The following is a 24315-nucleotide window of genomic DNA, read 5'->3' on the forward strand; positions in this document are numbered from 1 at the left end:
GAGTGCAGACGTGAGACACTTTTTAAAGCAAAACAAAACAAAGATATCTTTCACTAGAGGGAAGCCAATTTAGAGTAACTGCTTATTGACGCATTCATGTCCAATGTGCGGGTTATTTTTACTGTGTTAGAACATTCTCTTACCATGCGGTATTCCTAAGAATTTAATCATAGAAACTGAACAACAGGAAATGTAAACTCATTAATACCATTTTCTACTTTTCACAAACAACACACACTTCAGAGTGTACAACTTGGGTTGCCCAAGTCTCATCCTCATATCTGAGATACGCATGATGAGAGTCACTCTTTGGATTTTTTTAAGCCCTAGAAATTACATTACTGTTACTAATCTGAACAATGTTTGTTTAGAGTTACAAGTACATTTTTCACTTTATTTTGCTTTGCAGTTTTTACTCTCTTCTGCTGTCTTTGATGTCCAGCTCAGAATTTTTTGTTGGCTCCAGAAAAAATGACTTGTTAATGAAAGCAATTAAGCCATCCACTAATTCTGGACTACCACCACCTCAAAGATATGTCAGTCCACTGTCTCCCACTGGCTAATGTTTCAGGCAGGAAGTCACTGGTCTATACAATCTCTTTCTGAGCACTTTGCAGATTTTTCTTAGAAATATCTTAGAAAATATTCTGTGGAATTCTTACACTGCATTATCTAATTCTACAGAGTTCCTAGCTATTATCTCTAAAAGCTTTCTTCTTCTCATCATTCTTCCCTCTTTTCCCCTTTAGGGTCAATGAATTATCAGTTTATATATATATATATATATATATATATATATATATATATATATGTTTATTACTTTAGTGGCTAATCTCTGAGACCTCACAGTTCTCTCTTTATATACTGCATCCTATATAATTCTGTCCGCTTTCTACTCTACCTATCCTATCTTCAGCCATATAAAATCTACTATTTAATCCATTAAAGATGGATTCACTTTAATTTCTGTTTTACTTTTTTAAAGTTCATTTTGTTCTTTAAAATGTAATCTGTTTAGTTGATTCTGATAACCTCTTTTTCTTAACACCCTTTGATATCCCTTTCTTTACACATAGAAATTAAATATAAGAATTATAAAACATAAAAATCCAAATAAATTATTATGCTTTCTGCTAAATGATTTTTATGGTGCCATTTTCCAAATGTAACTGATGACTGTTCCAGTGATGGAGTCATGTTGCTCGTACCTTTATCTTTGTGCATTCTCTGAGGCTCATGGGGGAAAGCTCATTCTACCAACGAAAATTTAAATGTGTTTCTGTAGCTATGTGGTGGTCAACCAACACAAGCAGTATGAATTACAGGTCTGATTCTAGTACTGAGAATTCTTAAAAGCTGTATTATATACTCTTTTGCTTTCTTGTGCTACCTGCTACCTAGTTGAGCAAGCCCAATGAACCACTGTTCATGGTTCACCTCGTTAAGGTGATGGTGTTTCAAGGTTCCATTTTACACAAGAGTTCTTTTTCTTGTCCCATTAAACTATTTACTGTCTTCTTCTGCCCCCTCTGGGTTTTCTGAAATGGATCTCCCATCTGGGCTAGGCCTGGTTGCTCAACCAAGACAAGCATGTACTCAGTCAGTCTTATATATTTGTATCTCCCCAGAGAAATTCTCATGGTGTCCCACCAGCTTAGTCATCCACAAAAAGATCTTCATTACTTTCCTGGGAAATCTGTAGGTACTGTATTAGGAGCTATAATATTGAATGTCTGTTTCCTAGCACCATTTAAAAATGGAATAATTAGTTTGGTTCTGCATTCCTCAAATGTAACAAAGGTTGGTACCAACTGCATACATCTTTAATGCACAGCACATGCTCTCAATTGATATTTCCTTCCAATAAAAAGTTTCTTGCAAAAACTTCTTTTTATTGTTCTTCATAGTAAAATATAAAGCGTTTTTATGAAATAGTGAAATTATAGGAGGTGAACCCCCTTTCTCCTACTTACTCAGGCTGAAAGTATCAGTGAGATAATATACCACAGCATAATGTCCCTGACTGTGCAAATGACTAGCTAAACTACATTTAAACAACCTATGAGCTTTGGATGACAATGATCACTACCCCACAAAATGTCAGTGATCTTTTACTTTTACATCTTAGTTAGACTCAGTATTTTGAGATGGATTTACAACAAATCATTGGGGAGTAATTATCATTATGACTGGTTTGAAGTTCAAGTATGTGAGCAAGTCTCAGAAAAGAACAGGGGTAGGCAGCATCTATAATGTCATGTCAGTTAAACACTAAAGTCAGAAAAACACAAGTATGTTTTTCAGATGTAGTTTGGTTCAAAGACCAGAATATGTGTGATAGAATGTTTCTAGTATAGTGAGAGAAACGTTAGTCTAGAAAGTTAATAAATATTAATCAATATTACACTGTAGCATGAAGAACACCTAAATAAGAACGTTACTCCAAAGCACATGTCGTGAGAACTCCCTAGAAACCAGGTCCTATTGTAATCCTACCTGTGAAACTTGTGAAAAATAACCCAGTTGTACACATTACAGTGGACCTTTATATCACTGACTTAAAAGGAAATGGACACTGAAAAATAACTTGAACATGGCCACACTACACATGGTGTTTCTCAATGTGTTATTCCTCCAGGATAGTTTCTGGATCCTGGTAAGTATGAATTTTTTGTTGCATAATTTTCCCTCAATAAAGAATTTAAATTCAAAATAGTCTTGGCATAAAAGCCATCTTTATCTTTGGTCTAATTCTCTTTCTTCCCAAGTTTTATCCTCTACCACACCCCGTAATTTACAAGACTCCATGTAATTAAAGAGCTCAAGCCATTTCTCCTGGACGATTTCACTGAAAAGTCGGAAACTCACATGAGAGCATCTGCTACTTAACGTCTCTACATTGTGAACACACAAAGCCAGGTAAGGTGGATGTACCTCACAGTTACGGTGTGCCGTGTAAGCCGGGGTTAGAAGTAGTCATCCCCTTCCTTCCCTCACAACTTGTCCACAGTTCAGCACACTGCTGAGTGAATTCCATGCCCTCCATAGGAGTTAGTGGAGTTAGAAGCCCTAGCTTACTAGAGCTTTCATGGATCTACAGGTAAGATGTGAGCAAGCTCAGCAATGAGCCAGAGATCAGGATGTATGTGGAGCTCTTTCTTGGAACCTGCAATCACATCTCACGGAGGAGAATGTTACATGTGTAGGAATCCAGCAAAGGCAAGTGGCAAAATGACTACTGTCTTCCTTCCTCTCCTTCCATAAGTATCTCCAGCTATCCATGGATTCTGCCAATCACCACCGATGCTCTTCCTGTTTGACATCTGGCATGCCCCTTCTTTATTAAGGATGTTCGCTTTGTATAAAGCTTAGAGCAAATCATGTATTTCAAAAAAAGCCTTTTAGAGGGGGAAGAGACAGCAAAATATAGGGAAATGTTTTCCAACAAACAGTTCAAAAGTGGTGGTCCTGACTTTTCTTGTCGTATGTGATAATGCTATATTTATATTATACTCATTCTGAATGCCACATTAAACTTGCCAAGTAGGCAAAGCAGACAGGATTTCTCTTCCTTTACAAATGAGAATGATTCTCTTGGCAGACGGTGAATGGAAGGCATGAGACGTAGGAGGACAAAGAGTAGCCCAGAGTGTCCTGGGCATGTGACTATGGCTTTTCAGGAACCCAGCCAACCCTGACCTCCGGGCCCACATTCCTCAGATTCTTAATGGAGACCCAGATTTTATCATTTGTTTGCCCACAATCCTACTTTCTGACTGCAGCCAATGCTCTGGAAGACAGACGAAAAATGTATCTGACAGCATTATTCTTCGACAACCACATCATCTTAAAACACGGGCCTAGACCTATAGCATTGCCACTTCCTCTCTCTATACACTATAGCTCACCATAGCTCACAAAAGTAATTCTTTTTTGGGGGGTTGTTAACCAAAACAATATAAAAACTTATCCTAGCCCACATCTAAAGAATAAAGAAATTGTTTTGTTTATCAGAAACCCAATTTTTTTGCTGTGTTTCTTTTCTTTTCTTTTTTTTCTCAAAAATGTTTCATGAATGACAAAGTATAACAAGAACCCCAAATAGGCACACATGGGTATGGGCATGCAGTACTGACCAGGACAGCTAGCCTCCTCCTTATTTCCTTTTTCTCCCCACTACAATCACTGTAATCTATACGCTAACATTCTAATCAGGGCAACGGGACAGGCCCTTGGCTTGGCTGCCTGTCTACTATTCCAGGACTGCACCTGTTATGGTTTTTGGTTCCTTCCTTGGCTTTAAATGGTTAGTTTTCCATGTGGTACTTAAGTTGGTTTCTGTGAAGGAAATGGCTCATGCTTGTCTATATCTCCCTGTAAAGCCTTGCTGTTGTTCCCTTCCCTCTGAGACTATGAGGGGTCTAAAGCCCTGTTCTCCAATCGCTCCTAACCCCTCACCAGAGAGTTCTCTGAAGTGTTCCTAAACACCAATCTACCAATTTTTATTCCATGTAACTAGAGCTTTAGAAACAACTTAATGTCATTTTCTACTGTAAACAGAGGACAGAGAAATCATCTCACATACCTTTTGACTATGAATAGACAGAAATTACTCATTCCTGATGATTCATTTTGGCTCTGTTCTCTGTGAGCTAAGAATCAAATGGTTTCCTTTAAAAGTCCACTAATATAGATCTGGAGGGTCCAACTTTCCCTTGGAAGGTCTAAGAGAATGCTCAGTTCTGTCCCCTGGTTATTTGTCTATGTTACAGAAATAATCACTGTCTCCAACAGAAGAAAACAGAAGGGGAGACCTGTTTCTCCCCATACCTTCTCCCCTTTCTCTTCTTCCTTTTGTTGTTGTTGTTTTTGCTCTTTGAAACATTCTCACTCTGTAGCCCAGAAAGACGCAGAACTCATACTGTAACTTAAGCTAGACTTGGGCTCACAATCTTCTTGCCTCAGCCTCCTGAATGTGAAATCACAAGTATACACTGCCACACACAGCCCTAATACCTTCTTCAAGTAAACTACAAATTGCTTGGAATCCTTTGTGGGAAATTGCCAAAGCACCTTCTGAAAGATGTTTTATCGGACAATATTAGGCTCTCCCTTCCTCCTTCATGTTCTCCTGTCTTCTTCTGTAATGTTTAACTCTTGTTTTAAAAGCTGGGAACCTATGAGGTTGGGTAATCCAAGGATCACAATGTTGGTGAAGAAGCGTCTCAGCTAGTGATTAGCAGAACCTTTTATCTTTACCTATGAAAAGTTACTGTGGCTAAACTTTCTAGATATTTTGGCTGATATCTGATAAAAGGAGGATCCTAACTAGCAAACAACACTATCTAAAAATAAAAACAAATGTTGGTGCTGGTGTAGCAGTATAGTGTTATAATTGCAGCACACCCATAGCTGAGACTTGGGATCACAAGTTCATGGCCAGCCTAGGTTTATAGCAAGAGCCCATCTCACAAAGCAAATTAACAGCAAAACATTGTTGCCTGAATTACAGTGAACTGGGAGATTTGTGGCCAGGACAGTAAACACATGATAAGCTCCTGTTTTGAGCTTTTGAGACGAGACTCAGGAAACGGTATGTCCTATTGCTCGCATGGCCCTGGAAGCTACATATTCATAGATTTTTCCCTAAGCAAAGTGATTCTCATACCCCAGTATTACTTGACAGGCAGTGGTAGTATAGCAACAGAGGAGAAAATAAATCTGAGAATGCTAGGGGCATTGGGGAGGACTGGGTGGGGGCTAATGGGGGAAGGCAGCCTGGGGGGCTAGAGGGTTGGGGTGGCTGAGGGATTGGGGACTTGAGGCTATGGGTTGCTAGGGTGCTCGGGAGAGGTCTCAGGTGGTAAAATCCTAGACATACAAGCATAAGAACCCCAGTTTTGATCCCTAGTACCCACAGAAAGGGCACCAGGCTTGGCAGTAGTGCCAGTAATCCCAGTGCTAGGAAGGTGGGAAACAGGATGAGCCCCAGGGCTTGTCAGATAGTCTAGCTGAATCAGTGAGCCCTAGGGTTGGTGAGAAACCCCCACTAAAAAGTAAGGTGGAGAAGCAGCTGAGGAAGATACCCAACTGCAATTTCTGGCCTCCATAGGCATCCACACACATGTGCACACAGCATGTATACACACACACACACACACACACACACACACACACACACACATGCACACAGCACATACATACACACATCACACACACATGTGCACACAGTGTGCTCACATGTTAAAGAAAAAGAAAGAAATGCATTGGATACTGCCACAGTGGCATGCTATTTGTCTATTCTAAGAAAACAGAACAAATTTCCTTGGGAGCCTAATGAGCTCTATGAGTTTGACTAATAGAACCTAAGACCAGTGATATAGTGTTGCTATGTTTATGCAAATAATCGTCAAGTATTGCTGCACATGGTAATCAGGGTTTACAAGCAAAGTGTGCTAAGACGTTCTGCTCCAGTTGTTCCGGTTTGGGGTTGGTGCCCATGAAAACACTCAGGATGCAGGCTGAATGACTTCCCTCTTGCCACCTAGGCTGATTTTCCTATAATTTCACGTTATCATAATTAGAAGAAAATTTCATAATTAGGACTCAGTAATGCATGAAGTATGAGGTGTACACTGAATGTATATGCCAAGAGACTGGAAAAAAACCCACAGAGGTAAGGAAAGAAACAATGGCCTGTATCAAATTATGATTTTTCACTCCTTTGGGGTCTTTTTCTATATATCTTTCCATTTTTCAAATGTTCACAGAAAGTCACATTATATAAGTATGTCTTAAGTAGCAAAACAATGCTGGGGAGCTAGAGTGTACTCAAAATAGATAATACTTCACCCTTACCTGTACACTGTAATCAGTTTATGGCTATTACTATAATGATTTAACTGAAACAAATGAAACTACTCCTATGACTTCAGTCTAATTAATTCTTCCAAATCATTCCTTCAGTAGTGAGAATCAACCACGTACTGAAGGGTATGTTTGTCACTAAGGATGCAAAGGCAAGAACAACACACGTCATACAATGTTGTGTCAATAAATTTTCTTGGCCAAGAGATCTTAAACAATAACATATACACCTGTATTCATCTAGCAACATATTTAATGGATCCATTTATATTAACTTTTGTTTCAATATTTAGATAAGTATATCATTCAATACTTACTATAAAATAGGCTAAAAATACATTTCAAAATCTGATAAGAGCTCGTGGAGAGAGGTGGTATTATAAATGACTGATCTCACTTGGAGGGGGAGTGCATCCTGATCATGGGCTAACTGTCAAATTACTGAAGACAGAAGTCTTACTTTCCAAGGAATAAGCAAAGAAAGTCTGTGACTATGGTATGCTTCCCGTTTATCTGAAATACAGGTAACAGCGGCACTGAGTTCTGGTCTAAGGGCACTCCTAGTGTTATCAAATTCCTTCTGCAAGACACTCCAGACTCTTCAGGTCTGAGGAGTACCAGAGTCATCTTGCCATCTGGATGAAAGTTAAAGCATAGCTTAAAAAAATCTATCATCAATCTTTTGAGCTTAATGACACCAAGACAGCATCGGCCTTGATTGACCAATGACAGCTCTGTACCCTTTGCAAACTTCATGACATCTTCAGACATACTAGAAGAGATTTTTAACATTACAAAAGTACTAACCCAACAAATAGGACAAACCTCCTTTAAACAAATATCCTAATTCCTAATTGTCAATTTAACAATTTAATGTATATAGCACATAGTAAGTACACTTTGTATTAAAATAACATTTGAAATAGGCTTTTAGTGTGATGGTATTTGCATGAGTACAAGGACATGAATTGATAAACATTGTCTGTAATGAGCTTGACTTTATGTAGCAACAGGAAGCTTTGGTACTTTTTTTTCCTTTTGTCTTGCCTTCTGAAAAATGCAAAAATCATTCTCAGCTAGATGATCCCTAGTCCATTTGAATTAAAGTCTCTGCTTTCTAGGCATGGTTGAAGTAAAGTTAGTCTTCTTTGGGCTCAAAACCATGATTGCTTCTACCTTCTCTACCTCTTTTATTGATACTGAATACAGTTTTACACAATTTAATACCTTCAGTAAATGCCATTCTTATCCAAGAAATATCAGTGTCTGGAGCTGGGGAGAGTGCTCAGTGTCTAAGAGCACTACCACACAATCATGAGGGCTGGAGTTCAGATGCTTTCACCACTGAAGATAGTGACAGTGTACACCTATATACCAGCTCTATGGTTAGTGGAGACTGCAGGGTGTCTGAGTTCATTGGCTTCCAGTGACATAGAGAACATTTGAGGGTAAGGTAAAGAAACCCTGCCTCAAAAAATAGGTGGAGGGTGATAGAGGATACCTATTTTGATCTCTGCAACCTTACATAAGTGTGCACACCTCCTTCCTCCAAACCTGCATGCTTCTCTCTCTCTCTCTCTCTCTCTCTCTCTCTCTCTCTCTCTCTCTCTCTCTCTCTCTCTCTCTCTCTCTCTCTCTCTCTCTCTCTCTCTCTCTCTCTCTCTCTCTCTCTCACACACACACACACACACACACACAGAATATGTAACACAATATACAATTTACAATTTAGACATAAAATCAAAGAGAACAATAAAAATCCTTTAAATATTATTTACCACGTTTTTTCTTATACTTCCTCATATTTAATTTAATTGTATTTCCCCAATGATCTTGTATTATACGTATTTTATTTCCAAATTATATGAGGGGAATGGATTTTTATGGCTTAAGGGACTACCCAAAGTGAATACAACTGACTTGTATTGAAAGTTCTTGAATTCAGATATCCTGAAATCAAGTCCTAAGGTTTCCACAACAATAAAACACAAAGTACTCAAGGTAGAATACAAACATTTCTCCTGGCTTGTCCACACTTGTCAGGGCCCGAACAAAGTGATAGCAATTTGAGACCTTTCCAGAGACACGTACTCTCAGGTTGTTCCCCTGAAAGTTTTTGGACTGCTACCCACAGGTTCATTTGGGTATCATAATCACTGGGTTCTCTAAATAGGAAGGGTCTGTTTACAAAGAATGTTACTATGCTCAGTGACAGAGTCAGGCTTAGCTTGTGTAAGAGACTTGATTCAATTCCCTCATCAGGGGTGATAAAGAACAGAAAAGAATACTGACTTGGGAAGTCAATGATGACTCCAGCATCCCATTCCTTCCCAGTGTGGAACTCTACATCTTTGCCAACATACAAATAATATGAGGCAAAGCAAGCCAATCAAATTGCTTAATGAACTTTCACAAAACATGGACAATAGTGCTTGGTAACCACACACAAAGCTATGTTGAAAGGGGATTCAGAAGAGCCTGGGTAAAAACAAGTCAAGGGAAACCAGCAAAGATGACATGGTGACCATGGCCTTAAGAAGGCCTTGTCAATAAAACAATTCCAGATGGTCCTTGGAACAGTGAGTAAAGATTTCTACAAATTGAGTCTGCTTGTGACCCTATTGAAATTCACATTTCATCATATTTCAGAAAACCTACAAGCATGATTTATTTCTGACTGATGTAAGAGTGGTGATGACTATGTGCTGTAGATAATATAATACATGCAGTTTCATAATCTCACTTTCATTGTTCAAATAAACTGCTGCTTACTCATTTATGTAAGATTCTGGCCTCAGTTTCAAGTAAATTTCTTTCTTTGCATCAGGCAATGACTAGATCAAAGGCTGATGATTATTAGAATGGACATTGATTACATCACATAGTTGGATCAGCTATTGATTGGAAAAATGTTGATTTGGATCCTGCCTTACATGGATCAACTATTGATCACATCAATGCTCCAATGAGACAAAGCAGTGACTGAATCAGCCATTAATTATGTCAACCACAGAATGGATCCAATCAGTGGTTAGATCAAATGCTGACAGAAGCAGGTTCCTGTCTGGATCCACTACTGGCTTGATCAAAGCAGCTCATTAGAATAGGTACTGAATAAATCATCCACTGCTCTGCTACCCAGAGGTGAGGTCCACTGTCTGGATCAACCTGTGGATTCCAGTAGGGATTAGCTCAACCACTTTGATTAAATATGTTGCCAACCATATTATACACAATCATTCTTGCAATGGCTCTCCAAACCAGACAAGTTATGGCTTAAGATCAGCAACTTACCCTCTCTTGAAAAGGTAGAAACAATGATGGATAAAACTTATGATGAGAATTGGCTTGCTCCCTTGACTTCCACAAGATACTGTATGCAAGTCTCTGTCTACATTCTAAATGTTTTTTTTCCAGTCACTAGAAGGCATAAACCGTCTGTACCACACAGTTTCAAAGTAATAGTTCCTATAAACATAATGTGACAATGGAAAATACCAGGCCCTAAGTGATATGCCCAGAACCATTAAGATTTTCCCCAGAGTACTCATGAGTTCACTCAGTCTAGCAATAAGAATCTTGTTTGACACACTGCTTGCTTGACTAGGTATGAGAACACACTTAAAAGACATAGAGGAAATCAATGGTTGAAAGCAATTATATTTAGTTTTCTTCATTAGGAGAGGATATGGGTGCACGTTGAAACTCCTTTAAAACCTTCATGAGAAGCTGTGTGTTCACAGATCTGCACTCAGTATATTTAAGAACAAGACTTGCATTACTTTACCATCTGGTATGTAAACAATTTTGAGAGAAAATTTATACATTAATCTTAACACAGCTTTATTATAGCTTTCATATTAAATCAACTGTTAATGGGTCATAAAGCAAGATAAAAATGTGTTTTGATGCTTAACCATCTTACGTTAAAGCATTTATTTCTAGTTTTCTATATTCTTTTCTACTGAAGAGTTCTAGATAATATAGCAGCTATGAATAGTGATCTCAGAAATGGAAAATCCTGGTGACAAGTTAAGCAACATTCTAGCAAATGTGAAAAGCTTTTCCAGTCCCCCAACTTCCTTTAATGAGACTTTCCCCCCCCTCAGGTTGTGGATCATGGAGATCATTAAATTGTCTCCTTTCAACGGTTTGATCATCCTCTTTCCACTGCCCACCCCAGACACAGCAGGTGGGGAACCAGGAAGATCATCCATGCCAGTTAAACCACAGCGTGAAAGGTGAAAGAGCATTAAGTTAGATTACTCAAGAGAGACATCGTTAGACTCTGTGTACATCTGATAATCATCAGTCAATGGTTCAGGCAATTATAAAATGGTATTATTTTCTAACAGAGAGAAGTGAAATGACTTGGCAAGCATTTGCTTTTCCTCTCCCTCTGCCACTTTAAAATGGAAGGATTCTGGATCCTTGCTGTTAACCAAATGGCATTTACAGTTCTCAGTTGGCATGGGACAGCTGAGAATCTAAAACAAGAAATGCTTATTCCATTTCCATTTCCATGGAAACCAGTCACCAACTTGTGAAAACAAGGTAGATCAAATTTTTGAATAAGGATGTTGAAGTAATCAGTTTTTAAATTTCTTCTTGCATCAGGATGGGCAGTGGGGACAACTGTCATTAGCTCAGAGCTGTCTATACCAACAGCTCTTCTCTGTTTCATGGTGGCAGATCTTTTCAGCTACAATAAAGGGTGTGAGGTTCTTGATCATTCTTTGAAGAACAAATTGCTACAAATCCAATAAATAAGTTTTTAAATAACATATGTAAGTTTTAATTGCAATATTTATGCTCATATTCTCTCCTGCATCCTCTTAGCAAAGCATAAAGGGAGGGATGTGCTGATTCCAGCGAAGGCATAAAGCTTACCCTCTATGGCGAATAGATTCAGAACACTATTTAAAAAAAACAACTCTGTTATCAAGATTAGAAAAGTCCATTGAAACCTTCACTTGTTATAAAATGGAGATAATGACCACAGCTCTTAGGACAATCCAGACTTTCAAAGAGATGTGCAAGACTACTTCTCTCACTTCTGCACAACTGAAATAAAAATTAAATAATTTGGTTCCAATTCATGTCAATCATTCCTTATTTAAAATAAAAAATATTTCAAGCCGGGCGGTAGTGGCGCACGCCTTTAATCCCAGCACTCGGGAGGCAGATCCAACCAGATCTCTGTGAGTTCAAGGCCAGCCTGGTCTACAGAGCATGATGCAGGACAGGCACCAAAACTACACAGAGAAACCCTGTCTTGAAAAACCAAAAACTAACCAAAAAAAAAGATTTCAAATCTGTTTAAAAAATTTCTCACATCAGATTGACAACTATCAATAATTGACTTAGCTTGAATTTTTATGCATTTCCTGGTGTTAAACCTCTAAGTTAGCTCCAATAGCAGGGGTTCCTGCATGGGGTATGCATGGGCCTTTGGTATGCTGACCATTCAGAATGCACTATCTACAAATGCTTGCAATGAACTGCAAACACCTGTTTTCTCTCTGTTTTACATATAGGGGAAAGGTAAGTGACAATAGCCACCAGGACTTGCTTAAAGTCATGCCTACAACCTTTGAGTTTCTCTCTCTATCACATTTTGTGTGTGTGTGTGTGTGTGTGTGTGTGTGTACACATGTGTGCATTTGGGGGCCCTAACAGGGTGTCTGATCCCTTGGAGCTGGAGTTGCAAGTGGCTGTTAGTTACCTTATGTGGATGCTGGGAATCAAACTTGAGTCTAGAAGAGCAGCAAGTGCTCTTAATCACTAAGCCATCTTTCCAGCTACTTCATATCACATTTTCAGGATAATATTTGTCCTGTTGAGACATATTTTCTTGCCTCAATTCTGAACTATGATCTCTTCCCCAGGTCATCAAGACTATTATCTTCATAATAGTAAAAGATGTGTAGAAATGTTGGGCCTTAAGTACTATCATTTTTGAGTATATGGAAGTCATATATCATTATTATTTCTATCTTTTAAGATGTTAATTTGTTAAATTAACATGTGCATGTAAATCTGACATTGGTCTACCCCTGGTTTGTTTGTTTTTGCTAAGGATACCACTTCAACTCAGTCAACAGAGTCGATATTTAAATATAAAACAGAATGATAATTAATACATTTCTTTAAGATTTTGCTAATCAGCAATTATAATGGTTCAATTTTTTTCATCCTAAAATACTGAAAACATTTTTAAAAGCTTATGTCCCCAATTTGCTTCCTTTACTTTAAGCAAGGCCAACACATAATACCTGAAACCAAACTTCCTCTAAATCAAAACTTAATTAATTCCTAATTTCATTTCAGCCAGCTAGGAATAGGAATCAATCAATACAAACAAACACAGCCCCAGGTAACTTCCAACATATTCTTTCTATGCATTCTGCAGTCTTTGTTTCCAGAGTGTAAATGAGAGGCTGCCTTCATATCTGAAATAAGGTGGATTTCTTTTTACTTTATTTTTCAATATTTTATTATTTGAGAATTTTGTACATACCTTAATCATATTCCTCTCCTCCTCTCCCACCTTTTCACAGATTTCCCTCTTCCTTTCCTTTCCCACCCAACTTTGTGTCCTTATTTTCCCCTCTTCTAGGCCAATTGTGCTGCCCAAATATTCTCAGATGTGTGGTCTCCCACTTCAAAACGGTCAGTTCATCATTTCAGAGAATACTGAGCCTTCTTCTCTGGCAGCTAAGAATTGCCAACAGCTCCTCATCTATGGGTGGAACTATGTGCCCAACTACCCTCTTCATGCTGCACCGGTTTGGTTTGGGCTTGCACATTAGCATCTTTTATGTTCACTGCTTTGCCTGTTGGTAAGAGAGAAACACGGGAAGTTGGAAGAGCTTAAAACCTTCCACTCTTCCATCTCACAAATGGGCACATGTCCAACCCACCTATAGGTGTTACCACTGTGTCTTCTGAGCAGATATACTCAAGGGACAGACACTGCAGGCCATTGCTCCACACCTCACAAGGTCACCACCATCTGACCAAGCTAATTTATACCATATACAACCCTGAATAAAGTGGAGAAAGTTGGCTATCAGAGAGTGGGCAGCTTCTTGACTCTAGCTAGGAGAAATCAATGCTACATATATGTAGCTGGAGACCTTCTCTCCAGCCCCCACCATGTAGGCATGACCATTACCGAAGCCTCAATGGGGGTTGGAACTTCCAGGTCAAAGCTGGAATGGCTACCCACTATATCTCCCTCTCTTGTCTAAATAAGAAGGTTCTAACCTAATACAAGACTATATACAAAGGGATGGTTATCAAATATTGTCCAGGAGTAATGAGGGAAAATGACCTAGATAAAATGGAATTACAATCAATGCGAACAATATCAAGCAAGAAACACATACTAAAATCCAGAGAAGTCTAGAGCATGGGTAAATGGTATGTTACAAAGATCATTCTAAAAGGCATCCTATCCTAACAAATCTGAATCTAATACTTAATGTGTTCTATCTAAGACATTATATATGTACTAAGTTGTAACTATAACTGCTAGTCTTGAATCTCATCAAAGACCTAAGAAGGAATATAATGGCACCTGAAAAATGGAAGATGGGTGCAAGCAACTTTTGGGAATCTTGCAAGAGTAGACAGAGACAGCTGGCAGCCTGGACAGTCACCTAATGTTTCTCAGCATTGTTGGTGCATAAAAATTGGCTATAGGCCTAGAGTATCTGACAGACTATTTTCAGACGCAGGAATTCTGAAAGACCATCTTACCCTGTCTTTGCAGAGTTCAGAAGTCCTTTTTCTTTGTGTCCTGCTTGTCTTTAAAATTCAGGAAAGACTTTTTCTATTACTAATTTTTCATTAATTTATAGTTATTTAAGATAACCACAAACTAAGCAACCAAAAAATAAAAAGAAAGAAAATGAGGCATTTTGGCACAATAACTTAATAAGACTAAAGCAATGTTCATGTAAAACTTGCTTCTGTCATAGGTTTTCGATATTTACCACTAAATGTAAAGATCTTAAATTTCATTGCCCTTCTTTTTTCTCTTATTTTCTCAAGAAATCAAAAATGAGCATGCAGTGATCACACCCTTGGGCAGGGCTATGGCAGTACTCAACTAAATTAATAGTAACAGTAGCATACACTAAGCTAATAGCATGTTCAGGAATAAGAAATATGAAATAAGAAAACTCGCCAAGCAGTGATGGTGCACGCCTTTAATCCCAGCACTTGGGAGGCAGAGGCAGGCAGATCTTTGTGAGTTTGAGGCCAGCCTAGTCTACAGAGTGAGATGCAGGAAAGGCATGCAAAGCTACATAGAGAAACCCTGTCTCAAAAAAAAAAAAAAAAAAAAAAAAAAAAAGAAGAAAAAAGAAAGAAAACTCACATATAAAGTGACTATTTCTCAATCTACAGTATGAAAGAAACATGATACTTTGTAATGGCCAGGGCAGGGGCAACCCCTGGCTAAAACTACAATGTAATCTAAGATGGATTAAGTGGAGAGGCTAAGAAGACACTGAACATGTTTCATATTTCTAAAGAACTTGGAGTTCATCAGGAAGAGGCTGTTTGAATCTTAAATGTCCCCAAAGGCTATATGTTGAAGGATGGGCCACCAGCCTTTGCCGCTGTTGTGAAGTGGGGGAACCTTCAGAAGATGGGGATCACTGGAAGGGAGTTAGGTGATTGGAGGTGTGTCACTGAAAGCTATACTGGAACCTCATTCTTTCTGTTTCCTGCTCATCATGAGGTGAGCAGACCTCCTTCATTACATGAATGTACCACTAAATACTGCCTTGCCACATGCCCAAAGCAATAGGCCCAGCAACCATGGACTGAAACCATAGGGCCATCAGCCCAAACAGATCTTTCCTCCACCTAGTCTGGCTATTCATACTATTTTGTCACAGTAATACAAAGCTGACTAACATTCTGAAGACAGATGGAAAATATGCTCAGATGTGAGTTTTAGATAAAGATGACACTCCAAGGAAAGAAAGAAACTTCTGGCTCTTTGCCTTAAAAAGGAAAAGAAAAGAAAAGGAAAAAGAAAACCCAATTGGCTAAGCACGGCCATGTCATAAGGAATCCTGTAAAGATCTCACCAATATTTAGGTACTGTCAGTCATTACAGACATGGTCTCATTACTGCACCTATCAGTCATTTTTCAAGATGGGGTTCAAACATGAACACTCGCATAGTATCTCCATTTACTTTGCAGTTCCTCTACACCAAAATCTTAGGGCTCCTAATGCTATTTACAAATACACACACACACACACACACACACACACACACACATACATATATACATACATACATGTGTGTGTGTGTGTGTGTGTGTGTGTGTGTGTGTGTGTGTGTGTGTTATAAGGAAACCTTTTACTTCAAGGACAATTCTAAGAGGAATTTCACTATGTAATGAAGGCTTTAAAATAGACCCTGAAGTAGGGTATGTTTTTAAAGGGACAGTTTGGCTGAGGAAGAGGGAGTCACATCCACCCCATCTAACCTTCAACCATCTGAGGCCTATTAAGACATGGCAGTGTGGGTCCATGAAAGAATGGAAAGCCAATGCTTTCCAACTCACATTATGCCCAATGAATTTCCACTGTATTGTATTAGTTGAATAACCAATTAGTATATATATATATATATATATATATATATATATATATATATATATCAGTAGTTTCACCTTTGTTGTTGTTTCAAGACAGGACTTCTCTGTATAGAACAGGCTGTCTTTGAAATCCCAGAGATCCTCTTGCCTCTGCTTTCTGAGTACTGGGATTAAAGGTGTGTGCTACCACCACCTGGCTAATGGTTTTATTTTTAAAATATAATCAAAGCAGTGATATGTGCTGTGGATATCGCTCTGTACAAATAAAATGCTGTTTGGCCAGTGGCTAGGCAGGAAGTATAGGCGGGACAAGAGAGAAGAGGATTCTGGGAAGTAGAAGGCTGGAGAGAGACACCGCCAGCCGCCACCATGAGAAGCAACATGTAAAGACACTGGTAAGCCACAAGCCATGGGGCAAAGTATAGACTAACAGAAATGGGTTAATTTAAGATAGAAGAAGTAGATAACAAGAAGCCTGCCACAGCCATACAGTTTCTAAACAATGTAAGTTTCTGTGTGCTTTCTTGGTTGGGTCTGAGCGACTGTGGGACTGGCGGGTAAGAGAGATTTATCCTGACTGGGCCAGGCAGGAAAACTCCAACTACAAATGGTGCCCAACGTGGGGCTCGAACCCACGACCCTGAGATTAAGAGTCTCATGCTCTACCGACTGAGCTAGCCGGGCTAAGCCTGAGCTAAGGAGCCGGGCCCGCCCGGGCGGGAAGCCAGACCCACTGCCAAGGCAAGCGGTTTTTTAATGAATTCATGCTGGTTGTTTCTGTCAACTCACATTTTTTTTTTTTTTTTTGGAAGCTGCTTGCATGCACTTCTTGTTTTTATTTTTTTTTTAGGTAGTATTATTTCCTTCTTGGGTCTCTGAGGGAGTTGAAGATCAGTTAGTTATAGTTATAATTATCTTTGTTAAGGATTTCAGAAAAACTCACTAAGAGCTGTAAGTGTATAAATTTGAAAGACGTTATAAGACAGTTCTGTTAGCTATATAAGTTAGGATAAAAAGTGAATCAGGTACATTCTGGACTTACCAAAATAGGATAGATAATGGAATTATTTTCTCTGAATTTGTCAAATACAAATGGACTAGACATTGTTTAGGTATTTATTGTTTGTATATATGGTATATATATAGTTATTGTACTTTTGTATATAGTTTTTCTTATATTAGTTATAACTTTTTCCTTTTTTCTTTTTATTAAAATAGAAAAGGGGAAATATAGTGATATTTTATTTGTATTGAAATGTGATTTTATTTGTATGTCAATAAAGTTGCCTTGAGGTCAGAGCAAGCCAGAGCAGAAGCTGAGCAGTAGTGGGGCACGCCTTTAATCCCAGCACTTGGGAGGCAGAGCTAGGTGGATCTCTGTGTGTTCAAGGACACAGCCAGCAGGGCAGACACACACCTTTAATCTCAATACCAACCATAGAAGACCTGGAGGTCTGTACAAACAGGCAGTGACAAGGAGGTCATGTGGCTGGGTTTACAACCAATGAGAAAACAGAACAGAAAGTCTTTAAATAGACAGGATGCAGAGAAGTAGGTCTCTTGCGGAGAGGAAGAACGGCAGAAGCAGTGAAGGGTAAGGTTTTCCGCTTTTGCTCTGACCTCTTGGTTTTTAACTCTGCAATCGGTTCTGTGTTTCTTATTTAACAAGCCGGATACATCTACAGATATGGACTTAATGGTTTACAGAAAAATTCTTTTCAGAAAGAAATAGCATGCCACAAAATAAGTATTACATTCTCATAACTTAGCTACACTTGTTGTCATGAATTAAAAATGGTCTATTATTTATAAGCACTACACTTATTTTCATGAACAACTACAACGTTCCATGAAATTACTCTTACTTATGAAGACTATGTTTAGAAACTGCAACTAGTGGCAGCTCTGAGTCAGCTTGTCTCATGAGATACAGGGCACATGAATTAGGGGCAAGAATTCCTTTCATAAATGATGTGAATTTACTTTCAATTTTACTTTCTTCCAAGAAAATACAAATAATTTTTAAATTTGGGTATCTTGGAATGACTGAGTTAGACAGAAAAGTAGTTTATTGAAAAAAATACCGGGATGTTCAAAATTGTTTGGGGACACCACCAACATAGAGATGGGTGCTATGTACACTACAGTTTGTCAACTATACACCATTTTCTTCAATCAAGAAAAAGACAATGAGACATGACAGAGATGGGGATGGATGGAGACTGAGAGAGGAGACAGAAAGAGGAAATGAGCAATAACAACTTCTCAAATGAGTGAGAGCTTACATGGCCTATGATGCTACAAAACCATTGAGTATTGTCATCTGCAATCCTTAGAACCAAGAAGTGTTTCAGACTTTGGAGTTCTGAATATCTTCATATATAAGGAGACATCTGGGGAATGAAACTTAAGTCTAAACATAAAATGAACTTGTCTTATCCTTAAGGTCTAACAATAATTTTATACAATTTTAAAATAGCTTCATGCACAAAACAGTATGTATAGAATATTCTTGGTCAAAATATATAGGATTTTTGTAGCAGTTCAAATCTGATATTTTCAGGTGAGATGGTCAGCCAGTGGCAGGCAGGTGTTATTGATTTCTCAGAATGCAAGTTGACATGAATTACTCTGGACTAGAGCAAGTGAAGTCTGTGGAAATACTCAGTTTACAGCATTTTCAGTGCCATACCCAAGGAATCTTTGGGCTCCACCAAGACTCACAAACAGAAAATTTATCATGCATGGAACACAATTGAGATACTGTGTGTGTGTGTGTGTGTGTGTGTGTGTGTGTGTGTGTGTGTGTGTGTGTATGTGTGTATGTGAACAATATATATGAATCTAGTCTGCCGGCTAGGCATGAATTTTTACTGGACATATGAGAATATATGTAAAAGTGCTTTGTAAACTATAGACCATTTGTAAACTATAAACTATTTTCTTCATAGATGGCTCTTCTGTGTCTCAATAGGTGAGATCCATCCAAGAAGTGTTGGGTAGACTAATACTATTAAAGAATACCAAGGCTTTCTTATTTTTTCTTATTCTTTCATGCAAAACACATAATGAAGTTGTTAGATGTCACTGAGTTGTAAACCCCATGGCTATACCAGCTAAGGTTTCTGTAGGGGACAATGTTATCCTCTACTACATTCAAATCACACATCAAACTTATCAGAGCTACAAACATGCTTGCAGGAAAATTCAATGAGCAGTGTATGTACATTAAGTTCTAAAATTTTTTATAATGACACCACTAACTTCAAATATCAGCATATAATATTTGCCCATGTTTCAGACAGGCCTGTTTTTTTGGGGGGAGGTATGTCTTAATATATTCTCTCAGTGTGCAGAAGGATTACATATTTTTAAAATGCAAATTACCTAGGAATTACTTGGACATCTCTCAACCATAAGCATTTTTTTCACTTCAAATATATGCCTTAGAAATTTACAAATATGTACTATCTATATGAATCTTAGAAACCCATAAATCTTTTAAGAAATATGAGCAACATTCTTAACAAAGTTCTTTCTTAGTCTAACATCTCTCTAAAGACAAAGCAAGTCTTGACAGCTATATGGAGAATAATGGTCTTCTCTTTCAAGAAGGATGAATTAAACATGAGTTATTATCCTTTATAATTGAAATAGGTTTTACAGTGCAGATTCTCAAAGAAGCTCATAGAAATACAATGAAAAAGCCAGAAGAACATAAATAGAATGGATTTGATATACAAACGGTACCTATGAACAGATATGGAATATAGAATATCAATATAATTTGAAACAGCTTTCCCAAATAGCTCCTCCTATTTGCATTTGTGCCATAAAGATTTTAACAATATGAAAGGCACAGATACAAACATGTATTTGCTGTTACACTTTTACAGTGCCACCAGGACCACACCCAGAAGAGGCTGAAACAAGTTGATCTTAATTCAGAATGAAGCCAGAGTCACCAGGCATCTCTGCAGTGGGAAAAACTGTAGTGGCAATGTCGGGGACCTTGACTGTCCCACCTGCTTCACAGTGGGCTTCCATGTGGACCAGAAGGAAATGCATGATGTTACTGGAGCTATTCCCTACAGGGGCCCTCACTAGGGGCCTCATGCTTCCCTTTGAGTTAAATGTCAGGAAATTCAAGTCCCTTAATTCATTGACCTCTTCCACTCCATTGCCCAACTTTTCCCATCATGTTACATGAGGCAGGTAGATAAGAAACTGGATAAAAAACAAAGGTGTCTGTTTCAACTCCAAGGATCAAATATTTCCCAGTCTTTTGGAAGACATTAAAGTGTTCCATCGTAACTCTAATAGGGAACATAAATACAGTAAACTTTATGAGAGCCCGACATTCAATAACAATTAAGGTTATAATCTAAACCACTGCCTATAGCAAGTCCAATGAGGTCACTTGGTATCGATAATGGGTGGCTGATGTCAAGACAGGGTTGAAGGCCAACATGTGCTGCTCTTTTGGCATGATGACAAACAATACTAGTGTCTACAGGAAGATCATGATATCAGGAGGATGGAAAAAGAAAGGGATAGAAGGCATGCACAACAACCTGACCCACTGGAGCTGGAGGACAAGGGAGAAAATAGGATTCTATATTTGGTAACTGGGACAGGTGTGGGAGGGAGTATGCTCCCGTGAGGATGAACTTCTGAAGGAGAAAATGCCAACCAAAAGCAAGAAGGTCACACAAAACTCATAGCAGTCAGCTAATCTCAGCTCAGTATGTCACCACAAGGAATTTTACCTGTAATTCATGCAAATTCAAATGCATATACTAGCATATGTAAATTATATGCAGATGAGATATGGGTACCCAAAAATAGGAAGAGGTAAACTATTGTAACAAAGGGCACTTCTAAAATTCATGAGATGGCATCTTGGGATGAAAGCAGACAGGAGGGGATTCAAGAGAGCCTGTCATGTTCTCAGTTCCTTGGAGCTGGTCAAGGACATACACGCAATGGAAACTCTTACTAACCTCTACAGGGGAGCCTTAGGATATCATTCCTTTCTAAGCAAGAGAAAGTCTCTCATTCCCAGGTGCTCCTTGGGCCCAGTCTTCTACAGAGGATTTTTCATTCACAGCCCACATTTTCAGAGCACTCACAAAGCTCTTCACTCAGATGGAAAAACATGGGTCAGTGATTTTTACCTCATATGATTCCACCCTCAGAGTCTGAGCTCCAAATAAAGCAGTGGTTCGCAACCTGTGGGTAGTGACTCCTTTGGAGTCTAATGACCCTTTCACAGGGATCAGCTAAGACCATTGGAAAACATTGATACTTACATTACAATGCATAACAGTAGCAAAACTAGAGTTATGAAATAGCAATGAAAATAATTTTATGGTTGTGTCACCACAAAATCAGAAACTATATTAAAGGGTCACAGCATTAGGAGAGTTGAGAATCAGTGACATAAAGCAATGTGAAAATGAACCCAATGACCTTTGGAATTTAGATTGACACTTTATTTTGGTACTTATTTTTTAAATTAATATTTAAAAATTTATGTATATCAATGTTTTGTCTGTAGGTTCGTCTGTGCACCATGTGGTTGGTACTCAAAGAGGTCAGACAAGGATATTGGATACCCTAGGACCGGAATTACAGATGGTTATGAGCAACAGTGTGGGTGCTGGGAATCAAATCTTGGTCCTCTGGAAGAGCTATCTGTGCTGTTAGCTGCTGAACCATTTCTCCAAACCTGAACATTTACTTTGTGTAAACTCTCTCTGGCCACAATATTAGAATTCATACATATAGCATGTTCACAGTTTTCAGAAACATTGTTCATGAATTGTGATTAGCTGGAACTCATTAAGCTTCAATTACAAAAGCTGTTAATATGTATTAGTAATACATTTTGAAAATGGGCAGACCCAAGCTCCAGCTTCACCTTGACGATATCCAAACACACCAAACCCAAAGCCAGCCAGCTTTCTAACCTACCTGTTTTCCTTTATTTTTTTTCCAGCCCTCCTCCTTCCTCCTTCTTTCCTTCCCTCCAGACACATAGCTTTTCTAGTACTGTGTCTGTCTTTGAGTGTTTGCAAGCTACAGTAGCTAACCCTCTACAACCTCTGAATAAATATCCCATAGCCTCATTAGAGCTCTTCTCATTTATTTCAACTGAATAAATAGCACTGTGGAAAGCAGGTTTATATAATCATTTATTTAAATAAATAATCTTTGTTCCTTGTTTCAAGCCACAGTGATCCCTGTAATATTAGAGATCATTGCAGATATGCTCCTACTCTCTGAAGAAGCAGAACTCTGGGTGCTAAGTGCTCAGTGAACATGGTGCTGCATTCTGGTCATGATAGTTCCAGAAAGTTGCAATCAACCTAGACATCAGCTTCTTATCTACCGACTAATATAGTTGTGTGGGTTAATACACAGTGGGAGAAGAAATGAGCTCAAAGTCTGCCTGTCATTCAGTAACCTTGGGCACACTTCCCGAATGTGCGATGCTCTGAGTGGTAAATAGATATAATGCAAAAGTACTAATTTTATTATTTATGTTTACATGATAACCAAACACAGCCAAACAGACTGTAACTGGTTATTGATAGTTTAAGATGAACAGGGACGCTGAGATAGCAAGGGAAAATCTGAGAAGGATGCTCCAGCAAGGTCACAAATATGGTGGCAATGGGCTATGGGCTGGTGCCTAAGCCTCCTCTACAAACATAACTTTATTTGTTCTACATCATCTTGTCTTCTTTGCTGACTGACCTTCTGATAAGTAAATACATATTTATTAATACTTAATTACATAGGAATTGGAACCTCCTATTGGATCAGAATTAATAAACACCCCAAATATGGCAACCCTATTGGCTTATTAGAACAGAATTCTAACTAGCCCTTTAGCCTATAAGAAATTTGAAGCCTGGTGGTGGTGGCTCAAGGCTTTAATCCTAGCACTCGGGAGGCAGAGGTAGGTGCATCTCTGTGAGTTCGAGGCCAGCCTGGTATCCAAAGTGAGTTCCAGGGAAGGTGCAAAGCTACACAGAGAAACCCTGTCTCAAAAAACCAAAAAAAAAAAAAAAAAAAAAAAAGAAAAGAAAAGAAAAAAAGAAATTTGGTAAGAATTAAAATATAATCACTATCTTAAAAGTATCTCAACAATAGTAAAGTGAGTGTTCTACAAGGTTGAGGTCTAAATACTCTTTCAGGATGTTCTCAGTCCTGTTAGTCGTACATGTAGCAAATGAAAGGAAGGGTCCTTCTCTCCACAGCTGGCTTTCTTCTTCATTATCTCACAAGAGATTTACCATCTGTTAGCTTAGAGAGTTCCTGTACCCTTTGATAGTGCATAGCAAGGACACCCTCACAAGGTCTTCATGCTCTGTGATCATATATATTTCTGGATCGAAGGAAATAACAAAAATATAGGCATGTGAAGGAGGAGGTTGGAGGAGATTAAAAAAGAAAGATAAATAAATACACCTGCTTGGAAAACCTGCTCAAATACTTAATTCATTATTTAAAAAGGATACTTATCTCTTTCCTTACTGCAATTTCCATCTGCTGCAGAGCCCTAGGAAGTTGTGAGTTTGTTTTTTAAATAGGAAATTTAAATTCAAACAACTATCAATTATTCATGTCAACAGTACATGGGGTTCGCATAAATTATACCCAAACTTCATTTTAACCTATGGCATCAATTGGATTCTTTATCAAAGCTGTTACTGAGGGTCCCAAGACAGTAAGTCCCCAAATCCTAGAGGAGAAAATCGTGAAATTGACAAAAAGCAGAACAAAGGAGTTTGAAGGTTGCATTGGCATGACT

The 24315-nt window shown here is 38.4% G+C and overlaps 1 protein-coding gene and 1 non-coding gene across 3 annotated transcripts in view; both read right to left on the reverse strand.

Annotated features, from left to right (window-relative positions):
* The window catches only part of Pcsk5 (proprotein convertase subtilisin/kexin type 5), a 427807-nt gene that overhangs the window by 264815 nt on the left and 138677 nt on the right, over window positions 1-24315 (reverse strand). The window lies entirely within an intron of this gene.
* Window positions 17105-17177, reverse strand: Trnak-cuu. Its single transcript has one exon. It is a non-coding gene; the product is annotated as a tRNA-Lys (tRNA).

This window comes from Onychomys torridus, chromosome 1, assembly GCF_903995425.1.
Source record: "Onychomys torridus chromosome 1, mOncTor1.1, whole genome shotgun sequence".
NCBI classification, from domain to species: Eukaryota; Metazoa; Chordata; class Mammalia; order Rodentia; family Cricetidae; genus Onychomys; species Onychomys torridus.